At 32.4% G+C, this 10,000-nt stretch overlaps 1 pseudogene; it reads left to right on the top strand.

The window, feature by feature from the left end:
- The window catches only part of LOC137632486 (uncharacterized), a 256,035-nt pseudogene that overhangs the window by 207,642 nt on the left and 38,393 nt on the right, over positions 1-10,000 (top strand).

Genomic DNA, 10,000 nt, shown 5'->3' with positions numbered 1-10,000 from the left:
CACACACACACACACACACACACACACATATATATATATATATATATATATATATATATATATATATATATATATATATATATATGTATATGCATATATATATATATATATATGTATATATATATATATATATATATATATATATATATATATATATATATATGTATATGCATATATATATATATGTATATATATATATATATATATATATATATATATATATATATATATATATATATATATATATATATATATATATATTATCATGAATCCGCAAAATCATATAGAAATTATTGGAGTATCGCTGCTAAACAATTCCTTTAACAGCTACATTAGATTATTTCGACATTAGTCTTTTTCAAGTCATTGTTGAAAGAAAAAGTACTTTCAGATATGGTTCGATGTGAAATGATAATAAAAAACCATACAAGAGTTATACTGGCCTAAATGACATTCAGAGAGAGAGAGAGAGAGAGAGAGAGAGAGAGAGAGAGAGAGAGAGAGAGAGATTCGGTCTGAATACATCGTTTTTTAATATATTTTTAGTTCGTCGGTCAAAATTCACCCGTAACTTTTTGAGTTAGGTTGGTGACAAACAAATACACAGAGGTGAAAACATGACCTCCTTGGCGGAGGTAATAATAATAATAATAATAATAATAATAATAATAATAATAATAATAATAATAATAATAATAATAATAATTGGATCAAAACGTAAATTTTGAGAGAGTTCTGTCGAAGTGAGTATTGGCTTGCACACTGAGCCCTTTTATAATTTGGAATCGCAATATATTTCTTTGGATTTATTAAACGTAATTAGTTCTTACCTTCTAAATTCCTGCAATTTATCCATTTATCCAAACCTACCGAAATCTTGTAACCCTTCCAGAAACCACATTATTACTTCCATTCTTGCCTGTTTGTCTTTCAAAAATTCCAACTCTTAGTGAGATAAAGATCCACTTCACGAACATCATGTCTCTAGAGAATGGAACTTGTAATGTTTCTCAAGATGATATTTATTTTGAAATTGAGTTTTATGTAAGTGGGGAATATAAAATAGACGCTATCTTTTATCATTTATTATGGTGAGAGAGAGAGAGAGAGAGAGAGAGAGAGAGAGAGAGAGAGAGAGAGAGAGAGAGAGAGAGAGAGAGAGAGAGAGAGAGAGAGTCAAAGGAGATTGGGGGTGGGGGCAAGATGTTCATTCTATACCAGTTATGTTACAGATGAACTCTTTATGATTAGTTGGCCGCTTGACTCTGCGTTATCCATCTCCGTGTTAAAATTACAAACTTCATTTCTAACTAAGCTGATATTATTTAGTTACCTATAACCTGTTGAGCTACGTCTGTATAGCGCGATTTGTGAAACAACAGGAAAAAAAAAAGAATAAAGTCACGCTATTTTTAAGGAACAAGACACAAAGGATTTCAATAGATAAAACAGAATTATATTTGAAATAAGAACTAATTTTGGGCCAGAGTTCGTAAATAAACGCACAAAAGCTATCTAGAATATGGTACCAATGGGGCAAGGGGTGGGTGCGCTTTAAAGAGCTTAATTTCAAGGTTGTAAGCAATATTTTTCTCCCTTTTTAGCTCAGCATTTTCAGATCGTATTGTATCGTTTCTTTTTTAATTTACATGTGTTTATTTTCTAGTTTTATTACACTGGTTTTTGACAGCTTACTGGAAGGTGTAGATGAGAATGTAGCAGCTGGACAATTTATACAGAGCTAGACACAGAACCAGGGGAGGCAATTGACAGCCCACGTCGAGGACATGGCGCCTAGATAGATTTCCCTGTTATTTCTGATCGCCTTTCTATCAAGAGTGATTTTAAAAATATCGGTTTCTCTGGAATTTACCTTCTTTGGTTTGATATTGGAGTGATATTAGCCTACTGATTTCTTTGATATACAGTATCTGTCCAGAGGGAGACCAGAAGTAACGTGAAGTTATTTCATGTTGGCTATAGGATGAAACCAATATTTGAAAATTGAGAACAGGCAGTTTCCCATCTAATATCGTTAAAAGAATTAATTTTTGAGAATTTTTTTTTTTTTCAAATTTTGGAGACCTGTTATTTATAAGGAAGTTAATTTAAGCACTTCAGGTTGATAGTACTTTGAAAATTTATCATATGTTTGTACTTCAGAATTTGACTTTTATCCTAAAACTGATGGAGAAAACCCTGACGCTTATTGAACATCCTTGTTCATAATCTTGATATAAGAATCTGACACCATTTAGGCCGGGTGCCAGGACCACCCCAGGATATTTTCTGCTAACATTTTAACTCACATTCCTAACCTATGTCTTGGGCTATGTCAAGAATATAGCGACCACTCTCAACTCGGAGGCCGTTCTCACATAGGGGATCAGAACCCCCTGTTTCACGCAACGCTCAAATCTGCCTCACATAAATCTACATTAAGCCTTTATATGGGTGGTCAAACATATTCAGACTTTCAAGAACTTTTGCAGGGACTATTGCAATATATCAAGAAACATATGTAAAAAGCAAACATTTCAATAGTATAATATGTAATTCTAAAGTATTACAAAATGTACACACACAAACCAAAAAAAAAAAATCTTGATGTTAACACATTTCTCTTGCAAACGAAGTCATCTCAGAGAAAAATAACTAATCTGTGATTACATATTGCATTATAGACACGTCCTTGTTACATACGTTTTTTTAGCCAATGTTTACGTTATATCGAAATAGATACCAAAACTTTTCTATCCGTTTCAAACTGATAAATCTAAATAAGCAAGTTATTTTTTTCTCCTGACAAATTCCAAACGTATTGTAAAAAGATGGAGTGCCTTTAATTTTCTATAGAAAATTTAAAGCTATTTGTTCAAATGTAGTTCGAAGTTGAGATAAATTATTTTTCTTACTTATTTGTTCATTTGTTTATTTACTTGTTTATCTAGAAAGTTGCCGACGAGAGTGTTTTTGAATTGGTCGTCGCACATTGTTAAGCGATAAAAAACAAATGCTGGAATGTAAGTGAACAAGTTGCCAAAAAAAAAAAAGATGTTAAATAGTGATATTTGGTAAATACTGTATATTTTGTAAAGTTGACAAAGTAAAGGACTCTGGTAATATACTGTACATAACCTGCAGAAGTTCCACTCAGATGCGTATAAAACATTGAAGAAAAGAAAATTTAAATGATGAAGATTTACTATGCAAAATAAGAGGACTAGATCTTTTCGCGAGACCTAATTTCATGAGTGCCGACCCAAGCAGTTTTTAGTGAGACGAATACCTCAGCAGTGTTACACCATCACAGAAACTGAGGAAACGTCCATACCCCCTAAAACAGAAGTAACTTCCTTATTTCCTCAGTGTCGGACTGGCTGGGGCAAGGGATTGTGAAGAGGAGACTCTTCCCCCCCCCCCCCCTTCAGAATGTCCACTTGGCCCCTCCTGCGAAAAAGATAGTAATTATATATATATATATATATATATATATATATATATAAATATATATATATATATATATATATATATATATATATATATATATATATGTGTGTGTGTGTATATATGTATATATATATATATATATATATATATATATATATATATATATATATATGTGTGTGTGTGTGTGTGTATACACACATATATACATATATATATATATATATATATATATATTATATATATATAATATATATTATATACATATATATATATATATATATATATATATATATATTATATATTATATATATATATATATATAATGTATGTGTTTTGTATTTGCAGTGGATAGTTGAGATGTCAAATGGTATTAAAGAATTGAAATATGGCAACTTGATTTGTAACGTTTGTATGCTTTGCTAACAAAAACAGCCCATTACTGTCTTTGGCTCGCTAAGGTTGGAGAAGACTCCGCCCATTTCGTAGAAGTAGTAAGAACACTAGAGATATCTGATGAAAGATTTCCCCCGAGTGTCGGCGTTCTTTTGATTCTAACTGTACATTAATTATTGCCTTCGCCAAAATCAAAGACTTTCCAAGGGTATGTATTCACCTAAGTCGTCGTTTAGTGATTTCTTTGTAAGCAACTTTACACAAAAACAACAGTACCAATTTTGACCAAACTTGGTAGTCATGTTGGGCATGACCCAAGAATTAATCTGTAACATTTTGGCTTAAGTACACCAAAGTACTTTGAAAATAATCGTTACAGTAAATGACGATTTCAAATCGTTACAGTAAATGACGATTTTTTTTTTTTTTTTTTTTTTTTTTTTAATAACCAAACCGATTTCAACGAACTTGGTGGACATGTGGAATGTGGAGTTGAGAGCAAAATAAAATTTCTTGGCGTGGCGAAGGCATGCTTCCTACTGAGTGTCCTATTTTAGATATGTTTGCCTATTAGCAAACCACACGGCCATATAGTTTGTATTCATATCATTTTACTTCCATTTCATTTCTATGTTCACTTGAATATCTTTCTGTTGCCTTGCCATTCATTCACCAGGATCTTTGAAAGCATAATCTCCTTCGAGTTGATAACATAAAGCTTTTGAATGAAGGATTTTACTTAAAAAATGTAAGAAAAACATGCTTCGTTTAAAGATTATATCGTAAACATTTGAATGTTTTTTTATAAAGTTTTCTTTGATATATCCTAACAAATACTTCCTCTCTCTCTCTCTCTCTCTCTCTCTCTCTCTCTCTCTCTCTCTCTCTCTCTCTCTCTCTCTCTCTCTCATACAAAAACAGGCAACGTTAAGTATATAATTTTTCTGGCCAAACTTAGGTTTTAAGAGGAAAATAAAATTCTTATAAGGCGTCAAGAGGGGATTAGAATGGATCAGCCAGGGATGAATCCAATCCTGTCATTTGGTGCTCTCTCTCTCTCTCTCTCTCTCTCTCTCTCTCTCTCTCTCCTCTCTCTCTCTCTCTCTCTCTCTCACTCTCTCTCTCCTCTCTCTCAGAAAATGATCTTCACAATTTTTCGTTTCGTAATGACAAAAAAAGAAGACGAATATCTCTTTATTGTTGATTTTCCTCTTTTGCAGGTGAGGATGGATACACGCCCTGAGGTAATGAACGATGATGAAGACCATGAAGGCGGTGGCCATTGAGAGTGTCCTTCATGACCTTAGGTAAGCAATAGGGATATGGCGGAAATAATAAAGGTTGACGATCCTTTTATTATTATTATTATTATTATTATTATTATTATTATTATTATTATTATTATTATTATTATACACAAATTAACCCCCAATTTATGAAAACACTTACATAGAGCCCGTATTTTACTAAATGATTCTTTTATGTTAGAATAAATAATTAAAGAATTCACTCGTTAAGAAATAAGTCTTCATTGAGATTTTTATAGAGTTAAAACTATGTAAATCTTTCTGCTTAGGAGCGTTCTGCATTAACTGACCATATTCACATACACTATATATATATATATATATATATATATATATATACATATATATATATATATATATATATATATATATATATGTATATATATTATATATATATATTTATATATTTATATATTTATATATATATATATATATATAATATTATATATATATATATGTGCATATATATATTATATATATATATATATGTATGTATGTGTACATATATATATATATATATATATATATATATATATATATGTGTGTGTGTGTGTGTGTGTGTGTGTGTGTGTGTGTGTGTGTGTGTGTGTGTATAGATGCCACCACAACAGCTGCATAACATTTGCCTTACAGTTATTTAGATACTTTTCCGTTCTAAGACCATGCATAGAGAGCCCTGCTGCAACATCTCATCTAGACAGGTAAAAATGAATTTGCAGTCAAAGGAATAAACATCCATCGAGATCCCGTATTCTACCAGAGCCATCGCTTCTCTTGAAAGCAAAGCTCAGTGTAATTTCTTTGGCTGAACTTGATTAATACAGGTTGTCACGTTAGAAAAAAATATGTGTAATAATAAGGAAGTTGAAGATACCTGTAACATTTCTAGCATATTTAATTACCTTTACTTAGTGTTCGATATACGGTAAAACATATTTGTGTGGGATGTAATATTCAACTCTCGTATTCACGGAAGAATTTTTTTTCTTTTTTGTTCATTGAATTTTTCATTAAATTGTGCAGATAATTGGTAATATTGATAATGTTAACATACTTCATTCTTCATTGTGTTTGTATTCTAGAAGTTTTATTCCAGCTGTTACCAAGTTATGGAATGATTTTCCTAATCGGCTAGTTTCAATTCTCGCATTCACGGAAGAATTTTTTTTTTTTTGTTCATTGAATTTTTCATTAAATTGTGCAGATAATTGGTAATATTGATAATGTTAACATACTTCATTCTTCATTGTGTTTGTATTCTAGAAGTTTTATTCCAGCAGTTACCAAGTTATGGAATGATCTTCCTAATCGGCTAGTTTCAACTCTCGTATTCACGGAAGAATTTTTTTTTTTTTTTTGTTCATTGAATTTTTCATTAAATTGTGCAGATAATTAGTAATATTGATAATGTTAACATACTTCATTCTTCATTGTGTTTGTATTCTAGAAGTTTTATTCCAGCTCTTACCAAGTTATGGAATGATCTTCCTAATCGGCTAGTTGAATCACTAGAACTTCAAAAGTTCAAAGTTGGAGTAAAATGTTTTATGTTGACTAGGCCGACATGAGTCTTTTTTATTGTTTAATGTGAGATATCTGTTTTTGACGTTAATAGTCTATATAGGACATATCTGTTTTGACGCTGTTACTGTTTTTAGAATGATGTATTGTTAAATTATTCTCATCATTTATTTATTTCCTTATTTCCTCTCCTCACTGGGCTATTTTTTCCCTGTTGGAGCCCTTAGGCTTATAGCATCTTGCTTTTCCAACTAGGTTGTAGCTTGGCTAGTAATAATAATAATAATAATTGGCATATTAACGGATATCCAATTCACAGATTTACGGCAATAAATTTTCGTTTATTGCTAATTATAGACACTAATACATAGTATTTGGAATATATTTAACACACTATTAAATTATAACTCCCTAATGATCATATTTCGTAATATTTAGTAGTTAATAGTAGGGTAATGAGTTTGCCTTGCATTCGCATTGCAGCAGATCGATCTCAGCCAGGGCCCATGAGTTTAAGCTGTTGACCATGGGAGGTTACTGCAGTGGTTGGGCACCACAGTGGAGTGGGCATTTGGTGCGTGTCTCTTCAGAGGACACTAAAACTGAAACCAGACACCTTTAACCTTTTAAAAATCCTCCCAAATGAGCTATATTTTTTATCTTTTTATTGTACTCATACACCATGGGTATAATTGACTGATAATTTACATGGTCAAGTTTTACTACTAAATGATGAAGTCTTCAGACCTTGTGTGGCTTAATGCTTCATTGCTAAATAGATATTAGCGGTATCGGCTTCATATTGAAAAATTGTAGTGGTCATTCCAATATAGTTAATTTCATACCATTTCATCTTCAGAGATCAAAGAGAAAAGTCACACTGAGTGGTTTTAAAGACATGATAGCCATCTATTTACTTGGGGGTATGTATTGTATCATTTTATTTTAATCAAATTTACAAATAATTTCATGATAATAAAACTAAAGTTTGACGTATGAGAGTGAGAGGTCAAGTCCAAAGAACAGTTGAAATTTCAATAATCCCCCCCACAGAATCTAAAGAAAATGGAAGCAATTTTATTATCAACTTTTTATCTCTCTTGATGGAGAAATGATCTCTGCTACGTGCCCATGTTATCCTTTGTATGGCCAGTAAATGAAATATACATAATGTATTTTAGCTATAGATTTAAAACAAAATTATTCTGTTGGTAGATACACGCATATTTCAAGACTCTTTATGCTAAGACAGAATAAGATGGTATTGGGTCACATAGAATGTCTAAACACGCACACGCTCGCGTACAGAATAATAATAAGAAGGAGTTGAATAAAATTAATTCTGTAAACCTTGGCCAAAGACGATCTTCCTCTTAAATGAAATATAAGAAGCAATCGTGAGAGTTGTGTGCTGGTACTCCCTTGCCTTCCTCGATGCCTGCTTCCATCTCTCTCCCCACCATCCATTGAGGCTAAATTCTCTAGGCGATTTCATTCATTAAGGAATTAAGTTTTTCTCGTAAGTGTCCCGAACTGAAACGTATTATGTCGCTCTCTTCATTTTTCCGAATGTGGTCCTATTCAGTTAGGTCTCATCTGGATACGTCGTATTTGGATATTAACGAACTTTTTATAAGTCCATTTTGTCAATATTTATATTATGGTGATCATCGATTTTGTTCGTTCTTTTAAAATCTTTTATGAACACGACAGAAGAAATTAGTATACTAATGAAAAAGATTTTATTATGAGCTGTTGTTCAGTTTCAGCATCTGTGTACCAGGTCTTCATCAAAAATTGTTTTGGGTAGTTTATGAATGCGATAGTTTTCTTAATCATTTCTATATTCTTCTGTAGCTCCCTAGCCACAAGGGCAGCATACCAAAAAAATGGTCTTATAAAACCTTTTGAGAGCTTATGAATTAGGATTGAGAAAAGAAATTGTCATCGGGGGCAAACACATTTTTCGTAAAATACGGACTCGGCATTTCCAACTGCTGATTAGGCTGCGATAAGATTTAATCCGTGATGAAAAAAGACGCATTTATGAACTCCATATAAACCCAAATCTTTATGATTCTCATGACTGATCTTGCTTCGATAGTCCAGTATGTTATTCCACCTAATAAGAATCTTCATAGGCTGTGGATACTACTGGCCTTAACAAATATTTACTGGACCTGCTCGTCAAAGCCTTTAGTTCTGTGGTTATGATTATAAGGCTACATATATTCCTACTATATATATATATATATATATATATATATATATATATATATATATATATATATGTGTGTGTGTGTGTGTGTATATATATATATATATATATATATATATATATATATATATATATATATATATATATATATATATATATATATATATATATATATATATATATATATATATATATATATTATACCCCTTTGTAAGGAATACGAGTACCAGAGAAATACAGTTCTAGTGTCCCCTGATTGAAGGCTGCCGTTAAGACAATTTTCTTATGCAAGGCCAGTAGTAATTTTCGGACATGGTTATGTACAACTGGACATAGGAGTCCCTAGCACGCCTCGCTTCGAAGAAGTGCACCCTGTCACACAATTACCTCCCGACGAGTAACCAAACGGGTATAGTAAGGAGAGCTGGCAGAGGTGGTGGGCCTAGCAAAACACAGGAACTCGCCGCGCAGTAAGAGTGTGGCTAGGTGCACTTCCTCAGAATAGGTGTACCAGGAATTCCTATTTCAGCTGTACAAAGTCTTGCAGGAGGAAAGATCTAGGCTTGAGCATTCGTATGAGAGGTCAAATGAAATAGGAGTTTTAAACTTCCAGCAGATATCAAATTAAGGTGTCAAGTTTAAAGGTCGCGCATGAATGGCAGAGGCAAGGGCTCAAACAATGTTCTAGACACTGACCATATACACATATGATCAGCGCCCAAGCCCTTCTCCATCAAGTTAGGACCAGGAAGGGCTAGACAATGGGTGCTGATGACTCGGCAGGTAGTGCTATAGGCTCCCCCATATTCCCCATCCCTATCTCGCAAGGTTGGTGAGGTTGCAGACGCTACTAGAACTATCGAGCTTGAACGTGTTTCGAACCCCTGTCCAACAAATTACTTGGCAGGGACGTTTCCAATGGCAGAATGAGCCACTAATATTAGGGAATGATATTATAGAATGTATGTCATTGTCAATATATATGCAGTCACACACACACACACACACATATATATATATATATATATATATATATATATATATATATATATATATATATAGAGAGAGAGAGAGAGAGAGAGAGAGAGAGAGAGAGAGAGAGAGAGAGAGA

The sequence above is a fragment of the Palaemon carinicauda genome, chromosome 41, assembly GCF_036898095.1.
Source record: "Palaemon carinicauda isolate YSFRI2023 chromosome 41, ASM3689809v2, whole genome shotgun sequence".
In the NCBI taxonomy this organism is placed as follows: domain Eukaryota; kingdom Metazoa; phylum Arthropoda; class Malacostraca; order Decapoda; family Palaemonidae; genus Palaemon; species Palaemon carinicauda.
The sequence above is the reverse complement of the archived record's forward strand: the minus strand, read 5'-3'. Positions and strand labels throughout refer to the sequence as shown.